The 21,839-nt window shown below is 45.9% G+C and overlaps 1 pseudogene; it reads left to right on the forward strand.

Moving 5' to 3' along the window:
• LOC132886044 (Fc receptor-like protein 5) overlaps positions 1-21,839 on the forward strand; it is a 107,995-nt pseudogene that overhangs the window by 78,831 nt on the left and 7,325 nt on the right.

Genomic DNA, 21,839 nt, shown 5'->3' on the forward strand with positions numbered 1-21,839 from the left:
CCCCCCTCCCTCCCCCTACGAAATATGCATTGCAGTGTTCTGATTGGCTACTGCACTCTGGTGGCCATACTGGTTAGTGAATGTTCGCGTTGAATTAATCAGTCTTTAGTTTTTCATTGTGTGGCTCGTAGCTCATCGCATGGACAGAAGAAACATTCCTGTTCTGTGCCCGAGCAAGAGCCGACAAGTTAACCACCCGAGACAATCATTTGCACTGTTGTAATTGTTATATTTAAGACCTCAGTAAACGTTCGCCAAAGATATTTCCTTGTCGTGTGAATCTTTACCCACGTCTCACCGCACTGAGAAGAACGCGCAGCACGACAACTGGTGTTCATCTTTCTGGCTATAGCTGAAGTTAAATGAGTTACAAACAAAACGAAGTACAGTGCTCAAATGAAATCGTTTTATTGACAATTCACCAGCTACAAAAAGTGAATAAATAACAACAAAAGGAAAAAAAAAGTAAACACTTTAAAATGACTGAAGAATTACAAGGCGCCACAGCAGAGCCTGTACAGGCTGATAAAGCCCCACAGTGGCTACAAGCATTACTGGATAACCAAAATCAGCAAACAAAACAACTGCAAATGATGCTGGCCCCCGTCCTAACACACAAGTGGAAATCCAGTTACACACCAAGCATTACCCCCTTTTGCTGCTCCCACTGTAGATGGGGAAGATAGTGCACAACGCTCCACATTGCACACAGTCTTGTAGCTGAGCCAGGTGATGTTCCCTCTGCCCCTTGGGGAATGTCAGCAAGACCAAGCAGCCATACTAGTGGTCCTTTTGCATCCGAGCTGAATGTCATTAACCAGCGGGCTCGCAGCTCTGGTCTGCCTAGGCTTAATCTTAACTCCGAACCTGTTGTTAGACGTAGAGATGGCAGAAACTCAGAGCGTGAAGGCCAACACACATTTCCTTACCAAGACGGCCAAAGACTGAACAGCTTAGCTCACAGTGGTCAACAGTTTATGCAAGATGTGCGCAGGCCTAAACTTGCCATATATGATGGTAAAGAAGACTGGGATGCCTTTTTGAGCGCCTGGCCAGGAAATATGGATGGACTGCTCCTGAGAGAGTAGATAGGCTGTTAGAATGCCTAAGAGGCGCTGCAATTAGGTATGTCTGCTCACTGCCAGAGCGTATAAGGGAGGATTATGTACTGCTAGTAGAGCAACTTACGCAGTGGTTTGGACTAAAAGATCCCCCCACTACAGTAAGGAGAAAATTAGGCGAGCTTCGGCAAGGTAAAGAGATGACAGCTGAATTTGCAGAAGAAGTGCGCCGTCTTGTCACATTTGCATACCCAGGAGTAGACCTCCAACTACAAGATCAGCTCGCAACAGATGCCTTCCTGAAAGGTTTACGAAATCAACAAGTGGCCTATGAAGTTATGAACCAGGACCCAAGCTCCCTAGTGGAGGCACAGAAGAGCGTAGAAGCCCATGAACATAACTTTAAAGTGACTGTGGGTCGTGACACTGAAATGAAAAATAGAACAAGGCGCATTTTGTGGGCTGATGAAGATTTTGCTGCCAGTGAAGATTACACTGCATCTTCATGTAGAGTGCAGACTCCTCAGTATGTGACCACTGATCAGTTTACTGCACTGAAAGATGAAATTAAGACTCTCACAAAGACAATAGAAAATTTGCAGTTGCAGTTGGGAAGTCTGCAGTCTACACACGCTGTGCACCAGCAAGCAAAATCCCCAGTGCAATCTCACATAGTAGCTCAGCAGCATGTGCAGTCAGACTGAACACGCTCTCGGTCACCAAGCCCAAGTTGTGGGGCACCTGGTACATGTTTCCTGTGTGGCGAACAGGGACATTTCAGGAGGGACTGCACAAAGTCGCTAAGCCCAGCGCCTGCTCACAACCATGGTGAAAACCACCCAGGCAATCATGTGCAGTCCAACAGCACATATAAGCTAAAACTGAGCTGTGCTAAAAGCAAAGGTGAGAGTCTGCAGATTCCCATAAGTGTAAATGGCATTCCAACTGAGGCTGTGGTGGATACAGGAGCTCAGAGAACCGTAATACCAGAGGCGCTGTACCAGAACTGTTCAGAAGAGCAGCCCACAAGCCTCTGTAAAACCTACCTTCTGAATGCAGGTGTTGGAGAAGGCATGACAGCAAAACAGGGCCTGTCTGTGACATTTAAAATCGCATCCAAAACAATAAACTGGGCTGTACATGTAGCTCCCATACGTGACTCAGTTCTCCTTGGCCTGGACCTGATGAAGGCTCACGACGTCGTCATACACACCCGCAACAAAGTTTTCATTGGGAATGAACTTGTGCCTTCAAAAATAGTGGGAGGAGATGGAGCAGACTACAGTGTCGCTAGGGTGCTCTTGAGAGAGGCCACCACTATACCACCCACTTCAGAATGCGTGGTGTGGGGAGAAGTCGAGAACCCCAGGCCTGGTGTGCCAGCAGTGCTAGAGCCCTTGAACATCACAGAAGCTGTTGCATCTGGAAGTGTGGCTACCACAATGGAGAAGCAAGTGCTAGCCAGACTATGCAACTTCTCAACCAGCAAAGCAGCCCTGTTGAAAGGTGTGTGCCTTGGGCTTTTGGTGGAGGCCTATCCTGAGAAACCGAAAAGCCTGCGGGTGAAGAGAGCAGCGATTGATGGCGAGAGTGAGCTGGAGAACGTGTCACCACTGGTGATTGGAAGAGTGGCAATGCTTGCTGACCTGCCTGAGCATCTCCATTGCCTGGTGGAGGCCACGAGTGAAACTCTCAATGAAGAGCAACAACAACACTTCCTCCAGTTGCTGTTAACTTACCAGTCCCTCTTCGCTAAAGGTGACTCCGACCTGGGTTACCTCTCCGCTGTCACACACAAGATCAACACGGGGCTAGCCAAGCCTGTGCGGCAACCAGTGAGAAGAACACCGCTTGGATTTCAAGGCGAAGAAGAAACCCATCTCCAAGACATGCTGAGAGCAGGTGTCATCACGCCATCATCGTCAGAGTGGGCCTCTCCAGTCGTTCTAGTTCGAAAGAAAGACGGAAGAATGCGATGGTGTGTGGATTACCGTAGCCTGGATAGCTTGACGATCAAAGACGCGTACCCCCTTCCCAAGATAGAGGAGTGCCTTGATGTTCTTGGCGGAGCTTCTCTATTCTCCACGCTTGACCTGCAATCAGGCTATTGGCAAATAGCAGTGGATAGCAAAGACCGTGAGAAGATGGCATTTATCACCAAATGGGGCCTCTATGAGTACACACGCATGCCCTTCGGGCTTTGCAACGCTCTGAGTACTTTTCAGAGGGCAATGGAGCTCGTCCTCAGGGGGTTGCAATGGGAGACGTTGCTTATTTACCTAGATGACGTTATAGTCCTGGGTAGGAGTGTGGGAGAGAGCCTCAACCGTCTTGCTCAAGTCTTTGAACGCCTGCACGAATATGGCCTGAAGTTGAAGCCTTCGAAATGCCACCTGCTTCAAGAGGAGGTTCTCTTCCTGGGCCATATCGTGAGCGGAGATGGAATCCGCCCAAATCCAGTGCTGGTCAGAGACGTACAGCTTTGGGAGCCTCCCAGCAACATTCAAGAGCTGCAAGCTTTTCTCGGATTATGTAACTACTACCGTAAATTTGTCCCATCTTTCGCCGAGATTGCAAGTCCTCTCCACAACCTGCTAAAGAAAGGAGCTGTGTTTCAGTGGACTGAAGCCCATCAAGAGGCTTTCACACAGCTCAAAGAGAGATTGACAACTGCTCCAGTCTTGGGGTACCCCACAGCCGAAGGCCAGTTCATTCTCGATACTGACGCATCCAGCCATAGTGTTGGAGCTGTTCTGTCACAACTCCAGTGGGGGGAGGAGCAAGTACTGACATATGCCAGCAGTCACCTCACACCAGCTCAGCAGAGGTATTGCGTCACCAGACGTGAACTGCTTGCTGTGGTGCGCTTTACCCGTCAGTTCCGTCACTACCTCCTGGGAAGAAAGTTCCTGCTGCGAACAGATCATGGCAGCCTCACCTGGCTCTTTCGTTTCAAGTATCTTGAAGGTCAGCTGGCCCAGTGGCTGGAAGAGTTGTGCCAATATGACTTCCGCGTAGAGTACAGAGCAGGCGTAAAACATTCAAACGCTGATGCCATGTCAAGGCAAGGCACTGGAGATCTGGACAAATGTGACTGCTACCAAGCTGGGAAGTACCTGTCTGAGTTGCCATGCCAAGGTTGTAAGTACTGCCAGAGACTTCACGAGCAGTGGGCCAGGTTCGAAGAAGATGTTGACGACGTTGTACCACTGGCAGTGAGATACCTGGAGCCCAGCAATGAGACCAACAGTGCTGATGATCACCGGGAGCAAACAGAACAGACAACAGTACCCCAACCGGCCACCCCAGTAGTCAACTGGTTGCAGTCTGTCAGCACTGACCAACTTGTCCAACTCCAGAAAGCCGACCCTGTCCTCCCCATCCTACATCAGTGGAAGGACTCGGGTACACTTCCTACTAAAGATCAAGCGATGCTCGAGAGCCCTGCAGTGAGAAAGTTCTGGCTGTGTTGGCCTCAGATCGTCAGACATCAAGGCGTCCTCTTCTATTGCTGGGAGAGAGAAGGCACCCAAGATCCAACATTGTTGTTGCTTGTGCCATCAGCCATACAACAGGAGGTTCTAGGGGCTTGCCACAACCCGCCCCACTCCGGTCACCTGGGAGAAGCAAAGACACTGGAACATCTGCGCCAAGGCTACCACTGGCGTGGGATGTGAGATAATGTTCATCTGTTCATGAAAAAATGTCAGCACTGCAACGAATGCAAAGCTGCTGGACCGCTCAAGAGGGCCCAGTTGCAAAGTTACCAAGCTGGCGCTCCTCTAGACCGTCTCCACTTAGACATCCTTGGACCGTTTCCTGTATCCAGCTCAGGGAACAAATACATCCTCGTCATAATTGACCAGTTCACTAGGTGGGTCGAAGCCTTCGCTGTTCCTGACCAGGGGGCCAAAACAACAACCAAGAAGCTTGTGTACGAATTCATCGCTCGCTTTGGCTCTCCTCTTGAGCTGCACACAGACCAAGGTCGTAATTTCGAGAGCTGCCTGTTCCAGAGTGTCTGCAAGCTCTTGCAGATCACAAAGACTAGAACGACCCTCTACCACCCTGCTTCTAATGGGCAGGTGGAACGGTTCAATAGGACTCTGCTTCAAATGATCAGGTGCTATGTGGACAAAAATCAGAAAAACTGGGACGAACACCTGCCACTACTCACCTCCGCCTACCGCAGCTCCCGCCATGGAGTCACAGGCTTCACACCCAACCAACTCATGCTTGGCCGGGAGGTCCACCAACCCCACAATCTTCAGTCTGGAACTGCGGAGCTCAAGTCTGATCGAATGGGAGTAGCTGATTACCTCTGCAACCTCAGAGAAGGCCTTGAAGAGGCCCAACACACAGTGCGAGAACATCTTCATGCTGCACAAGAACGCCAGAAGAAGACATATGACGTGCGAGCACAAGAACAGTCTTACAGCATTGGAGACCTGGTGTACATGAAGGATGACACAAAAAAGAAAGGACTAAGCCCCAAGCTCCAGGCACCATGGAAAGGGCCCTTCATCATCTCAGCTCGCCGTGGCCCAGTCATCTATGAGATTCAAGGTGCTAAGCGCAGCAAGATAATGCATCACGACCAACTCAAGCCATATGCCAGTGAAGTGGTTCCGGCCTGGGTGGATCGTCAGAGGAGCCGCGTGCTACAGCAACGCCAGGACTCCGCAGACCCATCACCCGAAGAGGATGCCCCGCTGGTGATGGACATGCTGCTGCAGAGCGGCGTGGACGACGCATCGGCAGTACCAGATCCCCAACAACCTGAACCTGCGGAACCCGATATCCAAGAGCCACGCCAGGAAGATGGAGTGTCTCGATCCAGAGCTTCCAGCCGTCGGCGAGGAAGACCTACGAAGATCCATGGGAGTCCAGATAAGACTTTTAACACTTTATGTGGGCGTATAGTCCACAAGCCTGATAGATTCAGGAACTAGTTAAAAAAAAAAAAGAGAAAACAGTTCATGCGTAGATATCTGTAATTCCTTGAGTTTAAAAGTAACATGATTTGAGATCGTAATTAACAGAAAAGTAATAATTAGCATTTAAATAAACTAGGTTATTGTTTAATCTATTTTCTGAATATCTCTTAAGTTTGCCTAGACTATTGCTAACTTCTGTTAAATGTTAAAATGTATTTCCTTGTCATGTTTAGTTGAGTAACCTGGACTGAAGGGATTCAGTACTCTTGGAGGGGGATAGTGTAGAATAGTTCAGTTTGTCCCCCCTCCCTCCCCCTACGGGATATGCATTGCAGTGTTCTGATTGGCTACTGCGCTCTAGTGGCCATACTGGTTAGTGAATGTTCGCGTTGAATTAGTCAGTCTTTAGTTTTTCATTGTGTGGCTCGTAGCTCATCGTATGGACAGAAGAAACATTCCTGTTCTGTGCCCGAGCAAGAGCCGACAAGTTAACCACCCGAGACAATCGTTTGCACTGTTGTAATTGTTATATTTAAGACCTCAGTAAACGTTCGCCAAAGAAGATATTTCCTTGTTGTGTGAATCTTTACCCACGTCTCACCACACTGAGAAGAACGCGCAGCACAACAAGACATTATTTTCCTTTTCCCTTTCCCAGTATAAACTGGTTCAAAACACTATTTCCATGTAGTGTAATTTTACAGTAGTGTATCAGACCCCTTTAAATACAGCAGACTCCATACCTTGCTTCTGTAAAACAACACTGAAATGTGTGACTAGCAAAGTGCTTGTGTTACAGTTTAAACTTATATTTACCAGGAAACAGGCGGGGAAACACATTTGTAAACTGAAATATTTACATTTTAACAATCAGACATTCACAGTAAACACACACATCATAACTAGCTGGAAATACATCATGTACAGGAGCTCTAATGTCACTTATTCCCACTTTAACTAGTGCAACTGCAGTCGCGCTCGGCACAAAATGGCGTCCGCACGGGCAAACTGTCCCACTTATTAATGTCGTTTAAGCAGAAATAACTCATTAAAGCATGTCACAAACTCTACATGCACACTCACGCTAATATGGTCTGTTAGAATAACATAACATTTCATGGTGCATTAACCGTTTACTGACCTGTATAAAGCAGAGGAATGAGGACACAGTGCGCCTTGTTTCCTTCCCAGATTGCTTCTGAGGAAACAGCGTCAGTTCCGCTCCCTTACTGTTCTCCGGAGCAACACAAACGTTCTGCCCCTCCCATTTCCAACATAAGCGAAGCACCTCAAGGCAATATACGACTTCTAATTCAAAACATAAATGTATACATGAGCAAAAATAATTATAATACTAATTAAAGGAGTCTTACCACCTAAATGTGGTCACCCTATTTTAGTTGTGCCACACACTCATCCTAATATGGTACTGTTTCGATAGTAACAGCTCATTCAGAGGGACTTGTATGGTGGATGCTTTACATAATCTAAGCCCAAAGATAAAGAGATTAAAAACATGTAATTTAACAAAGCTACAAAAAAAAATGTGTATGATTGTTGATCTGGTGAATTTTTCTGTTCAAAGATGTTTATTTCACTTTAATTTATGGAAGGAGTCTCCAGTGTCAGCACTTTGTAACAGTCAAAGCTAAAGCTGTAGCTTTAAGTTTTCTGAAAAGGACAGAGGTGTTCATGCTTTGCAGTTTATCTGTAATAGGATAAGCTGCTTTTTTTGCCTTATTACCTAAATAAGAGAGAGAGAGAAATCAAGGCTGGTGAGGAAATACCTGTTTATAGCTGCAATATAACGCATGTGATAACAGGGACACACTTGTTTTGTCGATGCTCCATGGCATTAAATGGAATGGATAAAAAGTGTGATGTTGTTCAATAAAAAATTAAAAATGATAATCATTGGCAAATTGCTTTAGTATCGGAGGAATGAAACACTTCGGTACATGATGTTATCAGGAAATAATCACCTGTAGTAACAATAACTCCACCATCACGCCACCTCATCACTAATTATAATTAGGCTCCACACAGGGCCTTTCTGTGTGGAGTTTGCATGTTCTCCCAGTGTCCGCGTGGGTTTCCTCCGGGTGCTCCGGTTTCCCACACGGTCCAAAGACATGCAGGTTAGGCTAATTGGTGGCTCTAAATTGACCATGAGTGTGAATGGTTGTCTGTGTCTATGTGTTAGCCCTGTGATGACCTGGCGACTTGTCCAGGGTGCACCCCGCCTCTCGCCCATAGTCAGCTGGGATAGGCTCCAGCTTGCCTGCAACCCTGAAGGACAGGATAAGCGGCTACAGATAATGGATGGATGTATACTCTAGCTGAAAATATACAGTAATAAATACAAACCTAAGTCAGAAAATGTTGGGACGGTATGCTGAAATTGAAATTAAAACTGTAAACAATAATTTGTAAATAATTTTGACCTCCACTGCACTTGAAACGAAACAAAAGCATATTTATTAACATCTGTGATGACCTGGCGACTTGTCCAGGGTGTACCCTGCCTTTCGCCCGTAGTCAGCTGGGATAGGCTCCAGCTTGCCTGCGACCCTGTAGAAGGATAAAGCGGCTAGAGATAATGAGATGAGATGAGATTTATTAACATTGTTTTTCCTCAAAATAAACACTTATTTCAAATTATGGTGGAAAATAAGTATTTGGTCAATAACAAAAGTTCATCTCAATACTTTGTTTTATACCCTTTGTTGGCAATGACAGAGGTCAAACGTTTTCTGTAAGTCTTCACAAGGTTTTCACACACTGTTACTGGTATTTTGGCCCATTCCTCCATGCAGATCTCCTCTAGAGCAGTGATGTTTTGGGGCTGTCGCTGGGCAACACGGACTTTCAACTCCCTCCAAAGATTTTCTATGGGGTTGAGATCTGGAGACTGGCTAGGCCACTCCAGGACCTTGAAATGCTTCTTACGAAGCCACTCCTTCATTGCCCGGGTGGTGTGTTTGGGATCATTGTCATGCTGAAAGACCCAGCCACGTTTCATCTTCAATGCCCTTGCTGATGGAAGGAGGTTTTCACTCAAAATCTCACGATACATGGCCCCATTAATTCTTTCCTTTACAGGGATCAGTCGTCCTGGTCCCTTTGCAGAAAAAACAGCCCCAAAGCATGATGTTTCCACCCCCATGCTTCACAGTAGGTATGGTGTTCTTTGGATGCAACTCAGCATTCTTTCTCCTCCAAACATGACAAGTTGAGTTTTTACCAAAAAGTTCTATTTTGGTTTCATCTGACCATATGACATTCTCCCAATCCTCTTCTGGATCATCCAAATGCTCTCTAGCAAGCTTCAGATGGGCCTGGACATGTACTGGCTTAAGCAGGGGGACACGTCTGGCACTGCAGGATTTGAGTCCCTGGCGGCATAGTGTGTTACTGATGGTAGCCTTTGTTACTTTGGTCCCAGCTCTCTGCAGGTTATTCACTAGGTCCCCCCGTGTGGTTCTGGGATTTTTGCTCACCGTTCTTGTGATCATTTTGACCCCACGGGGTGAGATCTTGCGTGGAGCCCCAGATCAAGGGAGATTATCAGTGGTCTTGTATGTCTTCCATTTTCTAATAATTGCTCCCACAGTTGATTTCTTCACACCAAGCTGCTTACCTATTGCAGATTCAGTCTTCCCAGCCTGGTGCAAGTCTACAATTTTGTTTCTGGTGTCCTTTGACAGCTCTTTGGTCTTGGCCATAGTGGAGTTTGGAGTGTGACTGTTTGAGGTTGTGGACAGGTGTCTTTTATACTGATAACGAGTTTAAACAGGTGCCATTATTACAGGTAACGAGTGGAGGAAGAAGTTGCAGGTCTGTGAGAGCCAGAAATCTTGCTTGTTTGTAGGTGACCAAATACTTATTTTACCGAGGAATTTACCAATTAATTCATTAAAAATCCTACAATGTGACTTCCTGGATTCTTTCCCCCCATTCTGTCTCTCATAGTTGAAGTGTACCTATGATGAAAATTTCAGGCCTCTCTCATCTTTTTAAGTGGGAGAACATGCATAATTGGTGGCTGACTAAATACTTTTTTGCCCCACTGTAAGTTACCTTTGTCAAGGGCACTGATACAACCCCATACCATGACACACCCTGGCTTTTGGACTTGTTCCTGGTAACAATCTGGATGGTCCAGAGCACACAGTCTCCATTTCTTCCAAAAAAGACCTGGAACACTGATTTCATCTGACCACAATACATGTTTCCACTGTGTGATGGTCCATCCCAGATGCCTCCGAGCCCAGAGAAGTCAACGGCTCTTCTGAACACAGTTAACCTAAGGCTTCCTTTTTGGGCAGTGAAATTTTAGCTGGTATTTGTAAATGTAACTCTGTATTGTAGCTTGACAAAGGTTTGCCAAAGTAATCCCAAGCCCATGTGGTTCTGTCAGCTATAGATAAATGACAGTTCTTGATGCAGTGCTGTCTGAGGGATCGGAGATCATGGGTGTTTAGGATAGGCTTGAGCCCTTACCGTTTACGCACAAAAATTCCTCCAGATTCATTTGACTCATTTAATGATGATATGCACCATAGAGGGTGAAATATCAAAATCCCTTCCTGTCTTTCTTTGAGGAACATTGTTTTGAAACATTTCAGTCATTTTCTCACACATTTCTTGACAAACTGGAGATCCTCGGCCCATCTTTGCTCCTCAAATACTCGGCCTTTCCTGGATACTGGTTTTGTCCCAAATCATGATGACAGTCACCTGTTGACATCACCTGTTTCAAATCGCATCATTATTGAATTGTTTTACCTCATTACTAGCCCTAAATTGCCTCGTCCCAACTTTTTTGGAATGTGTTGCAGGCTTGAAACACAGGAATGGATGTATATTAAAGGTCCCATGGCATGAAATTTTCACTTTCTGAGGTTTTTAAACTTTAAAATGAGTTCCTCTGACCTTCTTAAGTCACCCTAGTGGCTAGAAATTTCATAATGTGTAAACCAAACTATGCCCAATATTTGAGAAAACGGCGCGTTGAGAAGCTCTTCCCTTGCCGATGTCAGCAAGGGAGATGATCCCCACGCCCCCCCTCTGGATTCCCACCCACCGTATGAATTGCCCGCCCAGTTGTAGTGAGGAGACCAGAGAGGACACAACAACATGGCATCACCTAAGCGAGCGAAACATGGAAGTTGTGCTGTACATGGATGTGACAACACAGAAAGGAGTCTGTTTTTACTGCCGACGGGAGAGCCCCTGAAGACGCAGTGGCTTAATTTTATTTACTTCAATAATACGCTGTCGAGTCTACCTAAGACGGTGTATGTTTGTCGGAAGCATTTTCCTGAGGAATGTTTCCACAACTTGGGACAGTACAGGGCAGGTTTTGCACATCAACTGTCACTGAAGCCTGGGTCCGTACCAAGCATCCCTGCCGCATCAGCAACAAACACCGAACAAGTAAGTGTATAACTGTTAAGTCGTTTTGCCGTGTTTTAAAATCAGTGCATTTGCAATGGCTACATTAGCTGTGCAGCTAACCGCTTCCTGCAGTTAGCCAGGTACTCTGCGCTACCTCTGTTATAATAGCCAATCAAAACAGTTTTTACAAAGATACCCACATTCTTTTTTTTAAGTCACTTGTTCATTTTATTTGTTTGTTTGTTCAGTAAAAACCCAAACATTTGTTGAATTTATTTTATTTCCTCGCGTCGCACCTTAATGACGTCAGTGCGCGGTATTTTTCCCTGATTCTGGGCCGGGGTGTTGTGAGTGGCAGAGCAGCTCCATCGCTGCGATCCATTGAAAGTCAGCCCTAGATCCAATCTTTTGTCGGGAGCCGAGGTCGCGCGGGCGGCCCTCCAGCAGCACCGGCCACCCGTGGAGGCAGCGGTTCTCCCAGGGGCGAGTTGGGGGGAGGAAACGGCAAAGTCCCCACTCCTCCATGGTAAAACTGCTCAGTTTTACCATGGGCCTCAGGCTGAAAAAAACCCGACAAAGTCCCAGTTTTACTATGGGCTCGAGTTGTACCATTTTTTTAGACAGGGCGGACAGACCAGGGCATTCGCCCGCCTGGCCATGCCCGACGAGGAGCGCTCTCGGCCGGCTTGGGAGGCAGACGGCAGCCCCTCCCCCTCCCCCCCATGGCATGCCCCCACCCTCTACCCTTCCCCGCCTCCTGCTTCTCATTAGCAAAACGATGCACTGGGAAAAGCACTGAAATGGGGCTTTCTTCCAGGAGGCTATATCTACGTTCCGAGGGTTCATTTCGAGAAAGGCTGCGGATATAACATCTGGAAGCCTCCACGATCCCGTTTAAAGCATCAACAAACCACCATGCCATGGGCCCTTTAACAAATTAAATGAAGCTGACCAACAAAACATGAAATATCTTGGGTTCATTCTGTTTGCAATGAAATACAAGTCAAAGTAAATCACTGCTTTTGTTTTTTATTTGCATTTTCCATTTCTGAACTTGATTTGGGATTGGATATATAACATTATAATATGATATTTCTAACTAAACATCTGAACTCCATCAAGTGTTGTAAACTCATATTTATTTTGTTGAATAAAGCAATTTTCGTAAACTATGATACAAAAGATAATGGGAGTTAAACACAAATTCACTGTCATGGAAACATGGGTTTAATGTGTTTTAAATAAAATAGTACCTCTGTACCTGGCCCAAGATGTAATCTGAATCAGAATATTTCATTTCAACTTTTGCAAATGCTTCCAAATTATTGTTTAGTTGTAAATATCACTTCACCTCAGATATATAGTTCCACTCATCAAACATCTTGGTGTAATTATTAACTATTTATAACATTTCCTGGCTGTGTATTTGGTCTTTTGTAGTTACTCTGTGACTCTGTAACCAGGGCTTTGTAAAATAGTGTTTCTGTAAGAAACCAGAACTGCTGACAAATGACTTTAATCACATTCACACAAAATGGAACTGCTCACATCATGATCACCACTTATTGCTGATACAGCTGTTTTTCACAGCCCTGTTCTGCTTCCTTTTACCAGTGACAGAAACACGAGTGTGTAAGAATGAATCATAATGTATATGGTTCATAAAGACTACAGCCGACATTATCCAGTTCAGTTTGGAAACGGATGATACCTGTTCATAAATACATTGAAAAATGTAGATTTTTTTTTTTAGTTTATCAAAAATATTTCTTTGTAAATTGGATGATAAACATAATTTCCACTGTTCTGAAATAATCTTTATATATGAATGATGATTAATTAATAATGATAGCTTTAATATTTTATCATTTTTCTACAGTGAGACCTAAACCAGTGGCATCCGTGAATCCTGATAAACAGGTGTTCAGTGGAGACGCCGTCACTCTGAGATGTGACATACAGGATGAAAGTGTCTCTAGCTGGCAGTACAGCTGGTATAAAGATCCTTCACACAGTCGTATCAGTAGTAAACAGGTGTACACAATCAGTGGTGTTAAAGTGACCCACACAGGTAACTACACCTGTAGAGGAGCAGAGAGAGGAGGCTCACGCTCATCACACTTCAGTGATGCTGTTGCACTGACTGTATCCGGTGAGTGTGGAAGGTGATTTTTTTTTTTTTGAAAATGTACAGTTAGACATACATGGAAAAACTTCTTACTGTGTATTAAATAAATCTGAGAAAATAAACCCTAGTTTTGTGTTTCCTGTATAACAGAGAGACCACGGCCAGTACTGAGTGTATCTCCACAGAGCTGGCTGACTGAAGGAGACTCAGTGACTCTAAGCTGTGAGGTGACAGGCTCCTCAACAGACTGGACATTCAGCTGGTACACAACTGTTCCCTACAGATCCGGATTAACTCAAATAACAAATAGTCGTGTCTATAACATGTCTGTGGAGCTCCTCTCAGACAGCAGCAGAGGATCTGGAGGCAAATACACTCTCAGTCCTGCTGCTCTGAAACACACAGGAGTTTATATGTGCAGAGGAGAGAGAGGAGAACCAGCCTTTCACACACAGTACAGCAGTCCACAGCCTCTATGGATCACTGGTGAGGAAAATTAACAACGGGGTTGGGTTAAAGTTTTTGACTGCAAAGTTGAATTCTTGGTAAAATGTTCTATTTCTCTTGCTGTTGGAATTTTGAGATGCTTTGTTGCTGCACACACTGTGTCTCCTATGTGTAAATGTTTTGCTGAGATAAAATACGTCCCACATTTTACGATTCCGGAGATCGCTGAAGCAAGTGAGCAACAATATCACATGACCATCATGGGGCGTGTTGGACTTACTTTTAACCAAAACAAGTCAGTGTGGGCAAACATGGCGGACTCAGCTCTCCTGCCAGCTAAAATCCAGTGTAAATGAAAAGGAAAGCCTGCCTAGTGAGTGTAATTGCAAGATAGAGCAAGGTTAGATGACATGTCATTTTTCTGGACAGATAACTAAATCATTCTAGCTAGTGTTTAGCTATCTTAGCCTTAGAACCCATGAGCTCGACTCCACGGTAGCGCATATGGAGTTATACACCTAATGTTTTGATCTTATAGAGAAAGAAACGATAACACAAAAGCAGTAACATAGAAAAGATATATTTGTCTTTTTTTCACGGATCTTTTCGTGAAGGTCAACCACAAATTACATCCCTGTGACTCAAAACTCTCCGAGGTCGATGCAGAGTCACAATGTTTTCTGTGCATCATCATCCTGGTGTGACGCAGTTCCATAGTTATGCTAACTGGTTAAAGCTCCCCACATTCGGCTGTTTCCTGTTTCTGTAGGACCATATCGTTTACCTTTTAAGAGGGAGGAAAATGGTCCCATAACAGAGAAAAGTGACCCTCGGGACATCAAAATGATCACATCTTGTCAGCATGATAGTGTTCTTGTGAGATGTAGGAAAATGCCATGCATGGAAAAAACCTGAACATTTCAGATCACTTTGCAGTCAGCACTGTTATATAGAGTACATTATGGTGGTGTGAATGTCAGTTGAGATTAATTCAACATTTATTAATAAGTATAAGGCAGTTAAAGAGCCCTTCACTTCTCGGCCTTTTGGCTATATTAATAAACAAATACTGTATTCGTTCTTATCAGTTTAATATCTGATATGTTCTCTAAATGAGCAAGTTTTTGGGCAGCACGGTGGTGTAGTGTTTAGCACTGCCGCCTCATAGCAAGAAGGTTCTGGGTTCGAGCCCCGTGGCCAATGGGGGGTCTTTCTGTGTGGAGTTTGCATATTCTCCCCGTGTCTGCATGGGTTTCTTCCGGGTGCTCCAGTTGCCCCACAGTTCAAAGACATGCGGTAAGGTTAACATGGGGCAGCCTTGGGCTGAAGTGCCCTTGAGCAAGGTACCTAACCCAACCCCTAGCTGCTCCCCGGGTGCTGTAATATGGCTGCCCACTGCTCTGGGTGTGTGTGCATGTGTTCACTGCTTCAGATGGGTTAAATGCAGAGGATGAATTTCACTGTGCTTAAGTGTGCATGTGGCAAATAAAGGCTGCTGCTTCTTCTGAATGCTGGTCGAGTTTGGTGACAAAAGCCATGTGCTGTCTTTTTGTTCCATCTCTGCTCCTCATTTTGTCATTTGTTTATTTTCCCTGATATAAAGAGGACGAAGGAGATGATTGAGGATCTATGGGCTGGAGGGTTTTATTATAAAATCCAGAAAGCCAGAGCAGGTCAACACTTTAATATGAATAATATGAGTATTATTTAGAATGAACAGGGGTGGGTTTCCCGAAAGCCTCTTAAGGCCAAGAGAGTCTTAAATTACCTCGTAAGAGCCATCATCAAGCTAACATGGTTTTCCCGAACAACATCGTTGCCTAAGTAGTCCTTTAGTTGCTTGAAATTTATGAGAGACCCAGACCACTCGTTCAAAACAAAGAGCGACTCTCTCACAGCCGAATACATAGACTGTGCATGCGCTGTAGAGGGATGCTCACAGTCAACGGGGGAAATTGGTGTTGAATCTGCTGCCCATGTTAAATTATTTTTCTTGTAATTATTTTTCTTCACTTTCTGGTGCAAGTACATCCAGTTAATTATTAAATAAATAAGCAAAACTTTATGAATATATTTCAATATGTTATGGAATTACATATGGATATCGTAATGTCACATTGATATCGCCACATTTTAATCAAATTTAACTCCATTAGGTGAGTGATTCACTAATTCCTCTCATTTCATCTCATCATCTCTAGCCGCTTTATCCTTCTAGGGTCGCAGGCAAGCTGGAGCCTATCCCAGGTGACTACGAGCGAAAGGCGGGGTACACCCTGGACAAGTCGCCAGGTTGATTCACTAATTTAGTGTCATAAATGAGACACATTTCTGCACCTCTAACATTGTCTCTGTGTGTGTGTGTGTGTGTGTGTGTGTGTGTGTGTGTGTGTACGAGAGAGAGAGGTTTTGACCTGTGTGTAGTGTGTACCAAAGGAGGTTGAATTGACCTCCTTTTATTAATTTTTATATATATATATGGGGCGGCACGGTGGTGTAGTGGTTAACGCTGTTGCTTCACAGCAAGAGGGTCCGGGTTCGAGCTCCGTGGCCGGCGAGGGCCTTTCTGTGCGGAGTTTGCATGTTCTCCCCGTGTCCGCGTGGGTTTCCTCCGGATGCTCCGGTTTCCCCCACAGTCCAAAGACATGCAGGTTAGGTTAACTGGTGACTCTAAATTGACTGTAGGTGTGAATGTGAGTGTGAATGGTTGTCTGTGTCTATGTGTCAGCCTTGTGATGACCTGGCGACTTGTCCAGGGTGTACCCCGCCTTTCGCCCGTAGTCAGCTGGGATAGGCTCCAGCTCGCCTGCGACCCTGTAGAACAGGATAAAGAGGCTAGAGATAATCAGATGAGATGAGATTAGGAGGTCAATTTATATATAAGGAGGTCAATACAACTTCCTTAGGTACACACTACACACAGATCAACTGTGGATAACAGTTGAAATAATCCTGACTGCATGACCAAGGGGTAACAGTGAAATGAGTGAGCATGGGGAACACATTGACTAAATTATTTAGCTTATTATTTGCTCATTCTTTCGTGTGAACATTTGTTCATTTAATTAAAAACACGCTTGGAATAAAAATACTGCCCAAAAACATAAAATGATTTCATTAATTGATTACCACATTATATTTGTAATGCTTCCAGATGATACTATATATTCTCTTATTTTAAACACTTTATATTTCATTAGATTTTGGTTAAAAACTAATGCTATGTGACCTTATCGACTGGATTTAGCAACTACTAATGCCTATATCAGGGACGCGCATTACAAAGATGCTCTTCAGATTCCTTCTTGCGAGTGAGTTCAGTCTCTCAACTCGCTCTTTAGCTCTAAAGGGCAACATTACTGGGAAACCCACCCCTGATCACGTGTTCTTAAGAGATACAAAGATATTAACAAGAGGCACAAGATTCTGGGGTTGTTTTGTTTGTTTGCTTTCAGGAAACTTTTCAGAAAGACAGGCCCATAAATACTTCAGGTTTAAACACTAATACAAACACAGATATGAATATTCAGAGGACCTTACAGATACAGATGATGTCATTATATTAGATTGTAATTAAACACAATACAAATAGGGAAAATTCAAAAGAGAAATCAAAAGCAAAGGGTCTAAACACAGCAATGGCAATCACAAACTAAACATGGCTCTGAACTTTGCACTGTGTAAATGTATGTGCTGGTCGAATGTAATCTACAATGAGGAAGGATTATCTGGGGTTAAACTTTTCTGTGTTATGACCCATGCTATGTACTGTGGCTTTAATTACCAGGTTAATAAACAGAATTCTGAACACACATGCACTTACTATATATCCTTATTGCATATTGCACTGATTCTTATTTACATGACTCTCTTCTCTGTTTAAGGTGAATCTCCTCCAGTCTCTCTGATCATCAATCCCAAAAGAACTCAACACTTTACTTCTGACTCTCTCTCACTGAGCTGTAACTCTACTGACCAGAGTCGTTCTACTGGATGGACAGTGAGACGATACACACACAGTGAGGGAGTGTTAGATTGTTCTCCATGTAAAATCAGCTCCCTCTCCACATCCTACACTGGAGTGTACTGGTGTCACTCTGAATCTGGAGAAAACAGGAATCCTGTTAACATCACAGTGCAGGGTGAGTCTTCATGCAGTGTGTTTATTATTAAAGGAAAAGGGAAATGTTTCATTACAGAATATTCAGAACTCTGAGTTTCCAACTGGGAAAAACTGTTCAAGAAGACAAAAACATCTGGAATTTTTTCTCTCAGTACATTCCCTGTAATTTCTGTAATTCTGAGTATGGATATGTTTATACTGTTACTTTCCATACTGAGTACGAGTCCATGCTTACAGATACCCACACTGATAATGAAATGAGTATTTTATTGAGTATTAATCAATCAGGGATGTCACAAAGCATTTTATTTCTCTCTGTTTATGTTGATTGCTGCTGTGTGCAGTGAACTCATTGTGCTTGGTTTATGATTAATATGTTCTGGTATTAAACCAGTGTTTGTAATAGAGAGTGCAAGGTGGCAACCTGAGTCATATCAGTGAGTTTGGTGATTAGAAATGTGCTGTGAATTTCATCTTCACTCACAAGTAAAGTGTAGACGGTGTGGAGCGAGGGGAAAGGAAGTGTACATGGCTCAGTGCTCAGTGCTGTCATGTGTGACAGTTTCTCTACCGTCTGTTTATATTCAGGTTATTTATAAATTCAATATCGATCAATGAGAGAAAATATTTATTTATTTTGTAAATGTGGTTTTCTGTGTTGTAGAACGTGATGTGATCCTGGAGAGTCCTGTCCATCCTGTGACTGAGGGACATTCTCTGACTCTACGCTGTTTATATCGAACCCCAAAGCCCTCAAACCTCCGAGCTGATTTCGATAAAGATGGATCAGTCCTCCAGACACAGACTACAGGAGAGATGATCATCCATAAGGTCTCAAAGTCAGATGAAGGTTTCTACCACTGTAAACACCCAGAGAGAGGAGAGTCACAGAAAAGCTGGGTCTCAGTCAGACGTGAGAAACCTTGTGTGAATTTATTTTTATTTGATTCTAGTTCCTAGAACTGCCACCTTATTGTGGTGGAGGGGTTTGTGTGCTTGAATGATCCTAGGAGCTATGTTGTCGGGGGCATTATGCCCCTGTCAGGGTTTCCCAAGGCAGACAGGTCCTAGGTGACAGGCCAGACCAAGAACAGTTCACCAAAACCCTTATGGAGAAAGCATCAAGGACCGTGACATCGCCCGGTATGGCGCAGCCGGGGCCCCACCCTGGAGCCAGGCCTGGGGTTGGGGCTCGTATGCAAGCGCTTGGTGGCCGGGCCTTTGCCCATGGGGCCCGGCCGGGCTCAGCCCGAAGAGGTGACGTTGGCCCGACCTCCTGTGGGTTCACCACCCACAGAGGTAGCAGTAGGGGACTGGTGCAGTGTGGATTGGGTGGCAGTCGAAGGCAGGGGCCTCGACAACCTGATCCCCGTACACAGCAGCTAGCTGTTGGGACATGGAATGTCACTTCGCTGGGGGGGAAAGAGCCTGAGCTTGTGTGGGAGGTTGAGAGGTACCGGCTAGAGATAGTCGGGCTCACCTCCACGCACAGGTTGGGCTCTGGAACCCAGCTCCTCGAGAGGGGCTGGACTCTCCACTTCTCTGGAGTCACCTATGGTGAGCAGCGGCGGGCTGGTGTGGGCTTGCTTATAGCTCCCCAGCTCAGCCGCCATGTGTTGGAGTTTACCCCAGTGAATGAGAGGGTCGCCTCTCTGCGCCTTCGAATTGGGGAGAGGGCTCTTGCTGTTGTCTGTGCCTATGGGCCGAATAGCAGTATAGAGTATCCGGCCTTCTTGGAGTCCCTGGGAGAGGTACTGAGGGGTGCTCAGACTGGGGACTCCATTGTATTACTGGGGGACTTCAATGCTCACGTGGATGATGACAGTGACACCTGGATGGGCGTGGTTGGGAGGAACGGCCTCCCCGATCTGAACCCGAGTGGTGTTTTGTTATTGGACTTCTGTGCTAGTCACGGTTTGTCCATAATGAACACCATGTTCGAGCATAGGGGTGTCCATGAGTGCACGTGGCACCAGGACACCTTAGGTCGGAGGTCGATGATAGACTTTGTTGTTGTTTCATCTGATCTCCGGCCCTATGTCTTGGACACTCGGGTGAAGAGAGGGGCGGAGCTGTCAACTGATCACCACCTGGTGGTGAGTTGGATCCGCTGGTGGAGGAGGAAGCTGGACAGACCTGGCAGGCCCAAACGTATGGTGAGGGTCTGCTGGGAACGTCTGGCCGAGCACTCTGTTGGGGAGGTCTTTAACTCCCACCTCCAGGAGAGCTTTTCCCAGCTTCCAAGGGAGGCGGGGGACATTGAGTCTGAGTGGACCATGTTCTCTACCTCCATTGTGGACGCAGCTGTTCGGAGCTGTGGCCGCAAGGTCTCCGGTGCCTGTCGTGGCGGCAATCCCCAAACCCGGTGGTGGATACCGGAAGTAAGGGATGCCGTCAAGCTGAAGAAGGAGTCCTATCGGGCCATGTTGACCTCCGGGACCCCTGAGGCAGCTGACGGGTATCAGCAGGCCAGGCGTGCTGCAGCTCGGGCAGTTGCGGAGGCAAAAACTCGGAACTGGGAGGAGTTCGGGGAGGCCATGGAGAAGGACTATCGGTCGGCCTCGAAGAAATTCTGGCAAACCATCCGGCATCTCAGGAGGGGGAAGCAGTACTCTGCCAACACTGTTTACAGTGGGGGTGGGGAGCTGTTGACCTCGACTGGGGACATTGTCGGGCGGTGGAAGGAATACTTTGAGGATCTCCTCAATCCCACCATCATGTCTTCCATTGGGGAGACTGAGACTGATGACTCAGAGGTGGACTCGTCCATTACCCAAGCCAAAGTCACTGAGGTGGTTTGCAAGCTCCTCGGTGGCAAGGCACCGGGGGTGGATGAGATCCGCTCTGAGTATCTCAAGTCTCTGGATGTTGTGGGGCTGTCTTGGTTGACACGCCTCTGCAACATCGCGTGGCGGTCGGGTACAGTGCCTCTGGACTGGCAGATTGGGGTGGTGGTCCCTCTTTATAAGAAAGGGGACCAGAGAGTGTGCTCCAATTATAGGGTAATCACACTTCTCAGCCTCCCGGGGAAAGTTTACTCTAGGGTACTGGAGAGGAGAATTCGACCAATAGTCGAACCTCGGATCCAGGAGGAACAATGCGGTTTTCGTCCTGGTCGCAGAACACTGGACCAGCTCTATACCCTTCATAGGGTGCTCGAGGGTTCATGGGAGTTTGCCCAACCAGTCCACATGTGCTTTGTGGATCTGGAGAAGGCATTCGACCCTGTCCCCCGTGGTATTCTGTGGGGGGTGCTTCGGGAGTATGGGGTTCGGGGCTCTTTGCTAAGGGCTGTCCGGTCCCTGTACGAACGGAGCAGGAGTCTGGTTCGCATTGCCGGCAGTAAGTCAGACCTGTTCCCAGTGCATGTTGGACTCTGGCAGGGCTGCCCTTTGTCACCGGTTCTGTTCATAATTTTTATAGACAGAATTTCTAGGCACAGCCAGGGGCTGGAAGGAATCCTGTTTGGGAACCACAGGATTTCATCTCTGCTTTTTGCGGATAATGTTGTCCTGTTGGCTTCTTCAAACCAGGACCTTCAGCATGCACTGGGGCGGTTTGCAGTCGAGTGTGAAGTGGCTGGGATGAGAATCAGCACCTCCAAGTCCGAGGCCATGGTTCTCAACCGGAAAAGGGTGGCTTGCCCTCTCCAGGTTGGTGGAGAAGTCCTGCCTCAAGTGGAAGAGTTTAAGTATCTCGGGATCTTGTTCACGAGTGAGGGAAGGATGGAGCGTGAGATCGAC

This window comes from Neoarius graeffei, chromosome 1, assembly GCF_027579695.1.
Source record: "Neoarius graeffei isolate fNeoGra1 chromosome 1, fNeoGra1.pri, whole genome shotgun sequence".
Lineage (NCBI taxonomy): Eukaryota > Metazoa > Chordata > Actinopteri > Siluriformes > Ariidae > Neoarius > Neoarius graeffei.